Source organism: Mercenaria mercenaria, chromosome 11 (genome assembly GCF_021730395.1).
Source record: "Mercenaria mercenaria strain notata chromosome 11, MADL_Memer_1, whole genome shotgun sequence".
NCBI lineage: Eukaryota > Metazoa > Mollusca > Bivalvia > Venerida > Veneridae > Mercenaria > Mercenaria mercenaria.
This window is the reverse complement of record NC_069371.1, coordinates 32,880,787-32,895,516: the sequence shown is the minus strand read 5'-3', so window position 1 is coordinate 32,895,516 and position 14,730 is coordinate 32,880,787. Positions and strand designations below refer to the sequence as shown.

Here is a 14,730-nt window from a genome sequence, read left to right as displayed (position 1 = left end):
GGAAGGCGGTGCCCGTTACACATGTAAAACAAAGAGCGGGCAACGAAAGGTAGGTGACAATAATGAAAGGTTTGTTGGTTCAATAAACTGAATAATTATAATATGAAAAAGGCAAAGCCTCTGAGCGAGCGTGGCTTAAACGGCAAAGAAACTATTCACTGCTTAAAACAATTCCGAGAACCTATTCACTTGAAAAGAAACAAAAAATTAGTGTCATTATACCTGTAACAGCGAATATCATACGTTGCAAAATTTACGGAAAGCCGGTGTCACGGTGACGTCATTACCTGTTTGTGGCGTTCTTATGGCTTTTGCTTATTTATGATATTTTATCCCCTTTTTGGCCAATGCTTGATCTTTTAAAAAGAAATCATAATTTTTTCTACCAACTGGAAAAACTTTCTTGCATTATTTTTGAGTGATGGATAATATTCAGCAATCAATGAAGTTCTGTATTCACTGCCAACAAAACATTTCCTGTGAGCACCTGTCCTCTAGGGCACGCACTTTGTAAAATAAAAGCAAAATTGAAATTATTTCCATAACATAACTTTTTTAAAAATAAAGACACCTAATGAACATAGAGATAGTAACTCAAATATAAAATTTAAAAAAAAAAAACAACAATTTTCCCGACTTTGACAGAAGTAGAACAAAAATGGCGGCACCCAAAATGGCGGCGCCCAGATGAGGTTATAACACACTAAATAGCCACCACTATATATTCTATATAAAATGACAAGTTTTCACAATGCTGCAATACACACCTAGACCCATTTTAAATTTCTTTAACTTACATTTTCTTGTAGAATAACATTTATACTGTAAAAATATCCAAAGAAAAGTAGGGGTCATGTTTGATGCAAGAAAAATATTTCTGGTCAAACGGACACACCGTAATTTTTACACTGAAATGACAATCACAATTTAGGGTAGGAGTGTATGAATAAATTTCACATGTTAAATCAGTTTGGAGTCTTTTTTCAACATGCAAATGCTACCAGTATATCAAGTATAGGCATGCAATATGATTTCAACCAATATATAGCAATGATTTCAAGGAAAAATCCTTCTTACAGCAAAAAAAACTGAGAACTATTTGAATCCGTCATTATGCGACTACCATTTTTTCAAAGGTGCTCAGGCTATTTAGTGTCTGTATGCCTATAAGGAAATATGAATATTTTTTTTCAGCTTTTTTGCTCTCTATGTGAAGTTTCATCTATATTCAGCTTATAAAACAAGTTTCAGCCCAAACAAACCAGTAGTTTTCTCAAAATCACTATTTTTGTACAGCCATCATTTTGTCCAAAGACTGCGGTTTAAGCCGTTAAATTTGGCTGAATCACATAGTCATTAAACGCTGTTTTTTCAAAAAACCCGTAAGATATTACATCAAATATACCACCAGCAAGTGCGGAATAGACAACTACACTGAAAAAAACTTACAATTATGCAACTGTGATAAAATATAGAACAAAATTAGTGTTTAGTGAATTTTTTTTGGTTTAAAAAAAGCTTATTTTTCAGTAAAAAATGGGAAAATTGTCTTTATTTTCATCACAAATGCAACAATACTGCATATTTTTGCATTCTATAGCTAAAGTCATATCTCATGGCCATGGTATTCAAGTTCTCTCCAACAATTCATGTCAAAATGTAACTAAAAAGGTGTTGATACTGCACACCTGGTCTCTGCTCAAAAATGTGTGAAATTCCTCAGGTTCAGTACTATCAGACACAGGAATCCTCCTGAAATGTTAGTTAAGTTTCTGCATGCCTTGTTACTAACACATATAATTTAGAAAATAAAATAGAAAAAAAAGGTTTAGTGTAAATAATCATTTTTTTAAGAAATAAGCCACTCTTCAAGTGAGATGCCACGGAAATTTTCCTGAAAAAGTCATAACAGACTTGTCGGATTTAAAAAGGGGGTAAATCATGAAGGTAAAACTAACATTTCTTTACTTAGTCAGACAAGTGTTACTGCAAAAAAGTATGTTAGACTTACAAAAGAGACTTTTGAGTCAAGGGTTAATGATAACGAAGGTTTACTTACACTAAATGATGTAAATGGCTCTGAAACGGGTGTTGCACCTCTGCGATCACTAAACAGCTGTCCTAAGTTGGCGGATGAGTACAGTACACCAGGAAACACTGAGGCTCACCCTGATCTGTTAACTCACAAACTGTACTGTCCTAAGCTGCTACAGGAAATGTTTAACTCTGAAATAAAAAAGGCATTGCACTGGTGAAAACATATGTGATGGCAATCTGAATTTTGATGCTGAATTTTCTCGTAAATGGGGATTAGCTTGGGAAGAGCGGCTTAAATGCTCAAAATGTAGCTATATTAGTAAATATTATAAGCTTTATGATGAGGTTGAAAAACAAGGAAGGGGTAGAAAAGCTGCTAAAATCAATGTTGGCTTCCAGTTAGGTGTAATGACAACCCCAATAGGCAATACAGGTGCAGCTAGATTACTGGCCCATGCTGAGATAATTCCACCCTGTGTTACTGGTATGCAAAGATTGTCAAATAAAGTTGGTGAAAACACTGAAACCCTTAACAAACAGAATATGCATGAAGTAAGACAGTCACTTAAACAGGAAAATGCAAAATGTGGTAATTCAAATAGCTCAGAAGTCTTAACCGAAGGGGACTCCTGCTACAATAACCCCTTGTTTAACTCCGAAAGTACGCCCTTTCAAGCTGGCACCATTGTCGCAACAACTATTTGTGAAAATAATACACATAGAAAGTCAATTATTGGTGCATTTGTTGGTGTTAAAGCATGTACAGCTGCTTCTAAATTAAGAAATCAAGGTATAAAAATGTAAAGTGCCCCAATCATCCAGGCCACTGTACAGCAAATTTAGATGAGGCCCAATCCATTGGTGATGAAGCCAAATGGAATGAAATGGTATCTAAGGATATTACTAAAGATCTTCAGATTTCACACCACACAGGTGATGGAGATTCTAAAGGTCATTCTGGTGTAGACAAAGGTCAAGGAACTAAAACTGTGCACTGAAAGATGTGAGGCACCTAGCAAATTCTCTAAAAAGGCAAATTAACCGGGCACCATTTAGTGACAAAATGTTCCGTGGTAAACAGAAGTCTAATCTAAAAAACAGATTTGCTCTATCTTTTAAATCTAGGTGTGTTTCAGAGCTATCAAGTGCACATAAGAAGTACAAAAGCAATTTGAAAGTAATAAAACACAAAATGCCTAATATAATTTCAGCAATAGTACTATGTTTCAAAGGTTACTGTGGTACCTCATGTTCTAAATACAGCTTGGTTTGTTCTGGCAACTACAGAAAAGCAAAAAAACTATATGCCAGACAATGTCAGGCTTAAAATGACTGATGATGATGAGACTTTACTCAGGAAAATGTATTGAAATTCTCCTTGGTCCAGAAAGCATAGAAAAAACTAAATTTTTAACATCTACACAGAAATGTGAAGCAGTGAACAGATCCTATAATGCATGCTTGCCCAAAAATGTTACATTTCTCCGCAACTGCCATGGCCGTATCCATGGCCAGATTCTAAGACTAAATCATGGGCTTGCTGACACTGTTATCCTTAAAGCTAGGGTAAATGGTGTAAAACTGTCACATGGCTCTTCTGTTATCAGACACCTTTTAAGAACAGAGTACTACGACAAGTTGCGTAAAACTACTAGGTACATATCGCGAGCAAGACGCAGTCGTTTTGCATCACGCCAGTATAGGTACAAATTACATACAGATTTACACTATTCAAAGGGTCTCACTGACCCCAAGCCTGACTTTTCTAGCACCCCACACCTAAAAGATCATGCTTATGCATAGAGTGTGATATTAGGATGAAATAAAGATGGTTATAAGTAAAATTATTGTGCTGCCTTGTGGCCAGCTGAGCCGGCACTGCACACATATAACAAGTTATATTAACTGCACAAATGTAAATAAGCCTTGTAAAAGTTGTGTATATAATAGTGCTATATTTATAAAAAATATTATACAAAAATAGTAAACTACTGTATACCATAGAATACAGTCCTTGAAAGAAAACTCCCTAAACTTATGGCCTGAGCATTGGTCCCCACATTTCTGCCTTTCATTATTGATGAACTGGGGTTCAATGCTCAAATGTTCCGGGTTCACACACAGAGAAAAGTGGCATATATGCGACACGTGTAGGCCTTCGGAAATTTTTAAAATATTTCTAGTGGCCTGACACATAAGTCTGTGCACATAATATTGTTTTTCTGACAGTTTCTCCGGGCAGTTTTGTGGTTATTTTTCCATAGCTAGGTTTTTTTATTCACTGTCGTACAACCAAGCCATTTCCGACACCCTTTTTCCCCCCACCGGTATAGAATTATCATTTATTTTTTGCTTAAATCTTTCAAAATCAATTGTCTGGGTTGATGTGCCATGTTTACAATTTTTTTTTTATTTGCAGACGACAGAAAATTTTAGTAATTCTACCGGGTGACAATTCTTATAGGTTATAACACACTAAATAGCCACCACTATATATTCTATATAAAATGACAAGTTTTCACAATGCTGCAATACACACCTAGACCCATTTTAAATTTCTTTAACTTACATTTTCTTGTAGAATAACATTTATACTGTAAAAATATCCAAAGAAAAGTAGGGGTCATGTTTGATGCAAGAAAAATATTTCTGGTCAAACGGACACACCGTAATTTTTACACTGAAATGACAATCACAATTTAGGGTAGGGGTGTATGAATAAATTTCACATGTTAAATCAGTTTGGAGTCTTTTTTCAACATGCAAATGCTACCAGTATATCAAGTATAGGCATGCAATATGATTTCAACCAATATATAGCAATGATTTCAAGGAAAAATCCTTCTTACAGCAAAAAAAACTGAGAACTATTTGAATCCGCCATTATGCGACTACCATTTTTTCAAAGGTGCTCAGGCTATTTAGTGTCTGTATGCCACAAGAGGAAAATTTTTCAGCTACATCACTTTTGCCCCATTCGGCACACCTTTGTTATATTCGCCTACACATTGCTGTAAGGCGAGCTACACGCTCGCAATTGCGCTTTGCGCAATTGCTCGCGAGCTATGCTCGCTATAAAACATTTATATATCCTATACATATATATGACTGTGGACCTCAAAAATAGCATCTTAATCATTTACTGGCCATAAATTATGATAAATTTGGCTGTACGTATAAAATGTATTTTGGGGTAAATTTTGAGCATATTTATATAAATCTGTTTGAGATCCTTTATTTCAATGCTTTTTTCTGTCACTTTTTTTTAAATTGGAATTTCCTTACTCGTCACGAAGTATGTTTCTGATGAATGCACAACAGTTTTTCTTCAAAACTGACAACATAATTTTAATCATAACTATACATTTGTATATTAAGTTTTTACAATGCAAATTGCTCCTGTAACAGTCATTACTACTAAACCTTTTTAAACCTTAAAACCGCAAGGATATCTTTCCTTATACTGTCGTGTTGTGGAACCACCTGCCTTCTCAAACTGTAATTCAGCCTGACCTTGAGGGGTTCAAACGATGTCTTGATCCCTCGGTCCTCTCTTACCGCCCCTGAACTCACAAAGCGGATGTTTTTAACCCCTTTTAACTTGTATATATTTCGTCTTACTTAACATTTTCATACTTTTATCTTCTTTCTCACTATCTTCATTTCTGAAGCATTCCTTTCACTGCTTTAAAACAACTTTTTATCAGGTTGTGACGCGCAACCCGGCTATTTTACCCGTGAGGGGAGTCCAGCCGTATAGATAGATAGATAGATAGATAGTTAGGATCATTGTTTGTAAAAGTAGAGCAAATTGGAGGTAGTTAGATAGCCATCACGGTATAAATCTAGTTAACTTCCATTTTTTATCAGCAGTAAGTAATATTTTCTAGATATTTTATTTATTTCCTGAAAGTATTTTTTCCTTAATGTTTTTTTTTTTTCATTTCCATGAAATTTTAGGCTATTGAGATAATTTTTTTGCAGAAAAGTTCGAAATACCAATACAATGTCTGAAGGTACCGAGATAGCTATCCAGCTAATGGACACATACGCAATACTTATCGAGATAATATTGTAAATTATCGCAATAATATTTCCAGAAAACTTTCGACTATTCTGATAATCTTTTAAAGAAACTTCGCTTTATCAAGTGCGGTAGCTACTAAGCTATCTCGCGGTCATAATAACTATTTTCAGATATTTAGAGTTACAAGCGTGAAACATCGGGTATTTCCGTACTCTCCGTCCTGCGTTGAGTAATATCTATAAATAACACACTTTATAGCTTTATATATACAAAATGTGTTGTGCAATTCTGGGTGAGCCATAGCATGGTGGGTATATCTATCATCTGAGACAAAAGCAGTATGATCTCTGCCAGCGGTAATACTTCGGTTGCTCCGTCGGTAGATCCACCGTGGCTAATTCGTCACTCATCTATCATTTTTTTAAGTTTTCTAGCTCAGTTACATGGTTTCTTTTTCGCTGTTACTTCATGTATGTCACAGCAGTTGGTTATATTTGTAGTGGGTGGGTTCGATTCCTGATGGAGCAGAGGGGTGACCCATTTTTCTCCATCACAATTTTACAATAACAAAATTAGTACTGGAAACATTTAGATACAAGGGAAAAAACAGTTTTAAAACTAAAACCAAACGAGGAATAAAAATGAGTGTATTATCTCCCTGCATTGATTCAAAGTATAAAATACATTTATTTTTATAGCTCTTTGATTGATTCAAGGGAAGCAATTTGTTGCTTAAAGAAAAACAAGAGGGCCAAGATGGCCCTAGGTCGCTCACCTAAGAAACACTCCATAACAGTGTAAAACATGTTTGACCTAGTGATTTCATGGAAACAAATATTCTGACCAATTTTCATTAAGATTGGACCAAAAAATTGTTCTCTTGCGATAAAACAAGCATTTTCTTAGATATGACCTAGTTTTTGACCCTAGATGACCAATATTCAAACTCGACCTAGATTTTATCAAGGCAATCATTCTGACCAAAATTCATGAAGATCAACTGAAAAATACAGCCTCTATCACATACTGAAGTTTTTTCTTTGATTTGACCAAGTGACCTAGTTTTTGACCTCATATGATCCATATTCAAATTCGACCTAGATTTCATTAAGGCAATCAACCTGACCAAATTTCATAAATATCAACTGAAAAAAACAGTCTCTATCGCATACACAAGATTTTTCTTTAATTTGACCTAGTGACCTAGTTTTTGACCTCAGATAACCCATATTCAATACCGACCTAGTTTTCATCAAGGCAATCACTCTGACCAAATTTCATGAAGATCAATTGAAAAATACCACCTCTATCGCATACACAAGGTTTTTCTTTGATTTGACCTAGTGACCTAGTTCTTGACCCGAGATGACCCATTTTCGAACTCGGCCTAGATTTCATCAAAGTTATCATTCTGACCAATATTCATGAAGATTAAATGAAAAATACAGCCTCTATTGCATACACAATGTTTTTCTTCGATTTGACCTAGTGACCTAGTTCTTGACCCCAGATGACCCATTTTCGAAATCAGGTAATCATTCTGGCTAAATTTCATGAAGATCAATTGAAAAATACAGCCTCTATCGCATACACAAGGTTTTTACGTGATATGACCTAGTGACCTAGTTTTTGACCCCAGATGACCCATTTTCGAACTCGGCCTAGATTTCATCAAGGTAATCATTCTGACCAAAATTCATGAAGATCAATTGAAAAATACCGCCTCTATCGCATACACAAGGTTTTTCTTTGATTTGACCTAGTGACCTAGTTTTTGACCCGAGATGACCCATTTTCGAACTCGGCCTAGATTTCATCAAGGTAATCATTCTGACCAAAATTCATGAAGATCAATTGAAAAATACCGCCTCTATCGCATACACAAGGTTTTTCTTTGATTTGACCTAGTGACCTAGTTTTTGACCCGAGATGACCCATTTTCGAACTCGGCCTAGATTTCATCAAGGCAATCATTCTGACCAAAATTCATGAAGATCAATTGAAAAATACAGCCTCTATCGCATACACAAGGTTTTTCTTTGATTTGACCTAGTGACCTAGTTTTTGACCCGAGATGACCCATTTTCGAACTCGGCCTAGACTTCATCAAGGTTATCATTCTGACCAATATTCATGAAGAAGAATTGAAAAATACAGCCTCTATCGCATACACAAGGTTTTTCTTTGATTTGACCTAGTGACCTAGTTTTTGACCCGAGATGACCCATTTTCGAACTCGGCCTAGATTTCTTCAAAGTTATCATTCTGACCAATATTCATGAAGATTAAATTAAAAATACAGCCTCTATTGCATACACAAGGTTTTTCTTTGATTTGACCTAGTGACCTAGTTTTTGACCCGAGATGACCCATTTTCGAACTCGGCCTAGATTTCATCAAGGTTATCATTCTGACCAATATTCATGAAGATTAATTGAAAAATACAGCCTCTATCGCATACACAAGCTAAATGTTGACAGACGACGGACGACAGACGACGGACGACGGACGCCGGACATCGAGCGATCAGAAAAACTCACCTGAGCATTGCTCAGGTGAGCTAAAAAAAACTAATGTTTTCGCAAAAAGATCTTAGATGACCAAACCCATACATTTTGTAAGAAATGATCTAGAACAAAACCAGTAACGAATATAATCAATTAAAGCATGCATAATTGGTTTCAAAAAATCTGTGAAAAAATCTCAGCGTTGGTGAAGCGGTAAAGTTGATCAATATCATATTGTATTAATTTTTTCTTAACCTATGAAGTATCATGATATCTATCTAACTAGAAAATTTATTGAAATCAGAAGAAATACAAGACTGTTCAGTATACAATTTTATAAGATCATTAAATCAAACATTTCTAATAGGAATCTAACTATATGCAATGAGCCTCAGTTTTTTTCCTTAAGTAAATCTGTGACAGAATATAAGAAAAGTGAAACATATCATAAAATGTTGCTTAAATATGACTGACCACCTTTCAAACTCAGTGCTCTAAAACTAGAGAGTGTTTTTTCCCCTTTACTTTCATCCATTTTTTCTTTCAACCGTCGGGACATATGTCTAGCTCTGATTATCCCATAAAGATATAGCTCAACCGTTATTAGCTTACGATCCCTTTAAGCACAGCGATCAGTAAAAAAAACTTATCAGGCTGTTCCAAAAAAAGGCAGCCTCCTTAAACAAAATCCCACAACAGCTAGTGTATGTATATATGCATGTGTAAACGATAAACATATACACATAAAAGAGTAGACAATTAAAACAAATTGACCACAAGGACAAACAGAGGAACACAGTGGGGGCACCGCCACGGATCGGCCAATGAACAAAAATACCACCGGAGAGCTGAACTCATTGCGGTTAGGTTTCAAAGTTATAGGACAGTGTAAATAAAAGTTATACCCGCCAGGTGAGTCCCTTACATAATTATGTAACTGAATGCACAATGTGTTTTAAATGCTCGTGTAAAATATATAAAAGAAAACGTACCCAAACGCATGTACTCAGTGCCTTTGCAGAAAGCACAGAAACGAGAGGCTAAACTAGCCAAATGACAAGTATCAAAGCATCACAGTATCAATGGGCTTTAAGATTTGCTTGTCAATATGTCTTCCACCTGTTCCTGTAAAATGGATGAATACCGAACAATCGGTATGCATCATACATCTTTTAGTAAAAAGTTTTTTGAAGTACAACTGCAAACAATGCCATGACACAAAATTTAACTAAATTCGTAAACAGCTCCAATGAACACCTTGTCACAGAAATGTCTTTAAATGAAAAAGGTAGGGGTCGACTCCCTGGAAGCACTTGAGCACAGCAAATACAGCCGGTCACACATCACATAAGAGAAACTGTAGTGGAAATATACAGCAGATATCCATCAACAAGATATGACAGGTATAAAACATGGAAATGGGGTAAAAAGGGGGTAATGTAAAAATGGTAAGTTAAAAGTGAGAGTCATAAAAGGGGGATCATAAAGGTGGGTAAGCATAAAAGGACATAAAAAAGGAAGTGGAAACATAAAAAGGGATGGGAGGCGTAGGCACAAAAAGGGAGGAAGACATAAAGGGGGTGGGTATAAAAAAAGGTTGGCATGCATAAAAATAGAGGGGTGGTATAAAAAGGGATGGGAGGCATAAAAAGGGAGGAGAGGCATAAAAAGAGGACATAACAGGGGGCAAAAAAGGGAGGTTAAAGGTTAACAGGGGCTGTTGCTTGTACGGTCCACAACTCTGCCTTCGAAGAAGGGATTTTGAAATTACTTGGCATAAATGTTCCCTATAATGAGATGAGGTGTCATGCACAAGACCTAGACCCCTAGCTCCAAGGTCAAGGTTAAACTGAGAAGTCAAATGTTTTTCTTGTCTGGTTCATAACTCTGCCATATATCAGGGGATTTGAAAATAATTTTAAATAAATGTTAACCATACTGAGAATGTCTGTCACTTAGGTCAAGGTCAAGGTCACAAAATGTGATTTTTTACGCATACAGCTGTATCATTCTTGGGCATGCTTTGGGTGCATTTGTCACCAATAGTGACAGCTCTTGTTTCTTTTATATGTAGAGCAGTATTTTAAGATTTTTCTATAAATGAACAATATTAACTTTCTGATGAAAGTTATCGGCTCGTTCCATTCTTTTCAATTTATTTTTGTCCTCACCAAGTAGTGGTTACTTAGAGTGCAAAGTTGACTTTCAATTTAATATTGTGCTACATTTTTGATAACTTTTAGGTTTTATGAAAGTTTAAAGGATCTTCAGCCGACGTAATTGATTATTATTGTACAAAGGTAAAAGTTTGCATGTATCTCGATCGAGGCTTCATTTTGTTAGAAGGAAAGAAATAATTTGCACAATACACAATACTTTAGTTTAAAGACAGATGCTTATTTTTGTCTGCTAATCTCGACACTCAGATTGTCGACGGAAAATTGCGGCGATATTATTAAAGCAGAACTTGTGTTTTAAATATCGATCCCTGATAATAAACAGATTGGATCAAAGATATAAGTTTGATTGATAGGCGGCGACTGGTCAATTTATTAAAGACGCTGTCACGCACCACAAAATAACTGTGAGGAAGTCATCCAGCTGACTTAAGGAAGGTTGGTGGTTGTACTCAGGTGCCCTCTCGTGATGAAATAGTGCACGGATGGGCACCTGGGGTCTTCCTCCACCATTAAAGCTGGAAAGTCGCCATATGACCTATTATGTGTTGGTGCTACATTAAATCCCCCCACCCCAAAAAAAAATAATTTCGTTGGCATGAAATTTCGTGGTTTTTGTCAAAACGGTATTTTCATGGGGATATGAATTCGTGGATTTCAACTTTTGAATATAAAATGAATGGGAATTATACTCGTTCGTTGGGATTAAATTTCGTGGATTGACTCAACCACGAAAATTAGTCCCCCACGAATATTAATGATTTCACAGTATTTTGAAATGAAAATATTAATTCTCTTATTTCCGCAGCTTCTCCGCATTATGGTTAATTGCTGTGGGTTTCCATGGCTCAATACTCCGCGTTGCACCCCTGTTGGATGTTTTGCACACTCATATATTGTACCAGGTAGCCTAGATTATACTATTGTAGGCACAGTGCATGCATTCATCCCATGCAGAAGTATTAAGTGAGATCCCAAAGATCAAAATACACAAAGATAAACGACCTGATTTTGCTCCCCATTTCCGCTTTTTTTCTGCATCCTGGTTTTTGCTTCAGATTTCTGGTTCAATACTCTGATTTTATTCTGCATTAATTGCGGAAATAATTCTGTGGAGAAATTTTAGCTAACCCATACGAAGTGATGAGGCATATGAAATTGAAACTTTCTTTATGGATTTATTAAATTGGAACTTTTTTTATGGAAAGCTTCGCAATGTTACCAATGCAACTGGTATTTAACAATACAATAATGTATATACCTTTTTACTTTTATGGTTTTAGATATTTTTAGATATGCTTTACAGTTAGCTTTGATCAATTAAAATTTGTTTTCGGTGATATATGACCTTTTTGTGTTGGTTGCTGTAAAACCCAACTTAATCATTTTTTATGTAGAGACATAGAATATAACAAGAGCTCGTCGAACACGAAATGCCCCCCTTGATGCATTCAGATCATACAAGGAACAGAAATTATATGCTCACTGTAAACAAAAGTTCTACCATTCTGGTTTAATCTGACCTTGACCTTTAACCTATTAACCTAATAAGAGATGACAGATTGATCTTGGCGCCATCTACTGAGCCATTTTTGAATGTTCCAAATTTCAAGACTAGCTCAAGGTCATTTCATTTAGGTATAAAACAATGTGTATGTGGTCCAAATTTGAAAGCGGTGGCTTGAGAAATGTGAAAGCAGGTCACTAGATCAATTTCAAGGTAAAGTTCATTTCGGTACACAAAACTATGCATGTGGTCCTAATTTGAAGGCTGTAGCTTGAGAAATGTGAAAGTAGGTCACTAGGTCAAACTCAAGGTCAAATTTCATTTCGGAACAAAAAACTATGCATGTGGTCCAAATTTGAAGCCTGTACCTTCAAAAATGTGAAAGTAGGTCACTAGGTCAATCTCAAGATCAAAGTTCATTTCGGTACACAAAACTATGCATGTGGTTCAAATTTGAAGGCTGTAGCATGAGAAATGTGAAAGTAGGTCACTAGGTCAAAATCAAGGTCAAATTCCATTTCAGAACACAAAACTATGCAAGTGGTCCAAATTTGAAGCCTGTACCTTCAAAAATGTGAAAGTAGGTCACTAGGTCAATAACAAGGTCAAAGTTTTTTTCAGTACACAAACCTATGCATGTGGTCCATATTTGATGGCTGTAGGTACAGAAATGTGAAAGTAGGTCACTAGGTCAAGATCAAGGTCAACTCATGTCAAGGTTCATCTTGCCACTCAAAACTATACATGTGGTCCAAATTTGAATTTGATGTAAGTTATGGACATGAAGATTCTAAGTTTTTCCCTGTATAAGTCTATATGAACCATATGACCTCTGGGGCGGGGCCATATTTGACCCGAGAGGGATAACTTGAACAAACTTGGTAGAGAACCACTAAATGATGTTACATTACAAATTACCAAAGCCACAGTCTTTGTGGTTTGGACAAGAAGATTTTCAAAGATTTTCCCTATATAAGTCTATGTTAACCATGTGACCCCCAGGGCGGAGCCATATTTGACCCTAGGGGAATAATTTGAATAATCTTAGTAGAGGACCACTAGATGATGTCATATACAAAATATCAAAGCCCTAGGCCCTGTGGTTTTGGACAAGAGGTTTTTCCAAGTTTTTTTCTATATAAGTCTATATAAACCATGTGACCCTAGGGGTGGGGCCATATTTGACCCCAGGGAAATAATCTGAACAATCTTGGTAGAGGACCACTAGATTTTGCTACATACCAAATATCAAAGCCCTAGGCCCTATGGTTTTGGACAAGAAGATCATAAACCATTTAACTGTTCCTGGCCAATGTGACCTTGACCTTTGACATAATGACCTCAAAATCAATAGGGGTCATCTGCTGGTCATGGCCAACCTAATATCAATTTTCCTGACACTAGGCCCAAGTGTTCTTGAGTTATTGCCTGGAAACCATTTTACTGTTCCTGGTCACTGTGACCTTGACCTTTGACATACTGACCTCAAAATCAATAGGGGTCACGTGCTGGTCATGACCAACCTCCCTATCAATTTTCGTGACCCTAGGCCTAAGCGTTCTTGAGTTATCATCCGGAAACCGTTTTACTGTTCATGGTCACTGTGACCTTGACCTTCAACATACCGACCTCAAAATCAATAGGGGTCATCTGCTGGTCATTACCAACCTCCTTATCAATTTTCATGATCCTAGGCCCAAGTGTTCTTGAGTTATCATCTGGAAACCGTTTTACTGTTCAGGGTCACTGTGACCTTGACCTTTAACATACTGACCTCAAAATCAATAGGGGTCATCTGCTGGTCATTACCAACCTCCCTATCAACTTTCATGATCCTAGGCCCAGGTGTTCTTGAGTTATCATCCGGAAACCGTTTTACTATTAAGGGTCACGGTGACCGTGACCTTTGACATACAGACCTCAAAATCAATAGGGGTCACCTGCTGGTGATGACCAACCTCCCTATCAATTTTCATGATCCTAGGCCCAAGCGTTCTTGAGTTATCATCCGGAAACGGATTGGTCTACATTCCGACCGACCGACCGACCGACATCTGCAAAACAATATACCCCTCCTTTTTCAAAGGGGGGCATAAAAAAATACTACTACTGGCATAGAACAGCTATATTTTATCGTAGATTGATGTTTAGATGATTTAGCTATATGTTTAATGGCAACTGCTACGGATCGTGTTATAATTGGTAGAAAATGTTGTCCTTATTTCTTTACAGCCATAAGCAGCAAACAGATGCCAACCAGAAATATCCAGCAAACATTAGTAACTTCCCTTTGCCAGAAATCAGGATTACGCCTGGTCTGTTTTACGCCCATAATTTTTTACGCCTGGTCTGGTTTACGCCCGTACCATGGCATACTCATTTGCATATTGCGCCTTAATTTAAGCCTGGTTTACGCTTGGTTCATATGATTCCTTTGATACTGCAGTTACGCCTGGTTCTTGTAAAGTTTACGCC

The 14,730-nt window shown here is 36.5% G+C and overlaps 1 long non-coding RNA gene across 2 annotated transcripts in view; it reads right to left on the bottom strand.

Annotated features, from left to right (window-relative positions):
• Positions 1 to 526: 526 nt before the first annotated feature.
• The window catches only part of LOC128546505 (uncharacterized), a 49,387-nt gene continuing 35,183 nt past the window's right edge, over positions 527 to 14,730 (bottom strand). For both annotated transcript variants that reach the window (XR_008365988.1, XR_008365989.1), the window contains exons 4-5: positions 2,060 to 2,226; positions 527 to 1,752 (exon numbers count right to left, since the gene is read on the bottom strand). This is a non-coding gene — a long non-coding RNA (uncharacterized LOC128546505). The remainder of the gene's footprint in view (positions 1,753 to 2,059; positions 2,227 to 14,730) is intronic.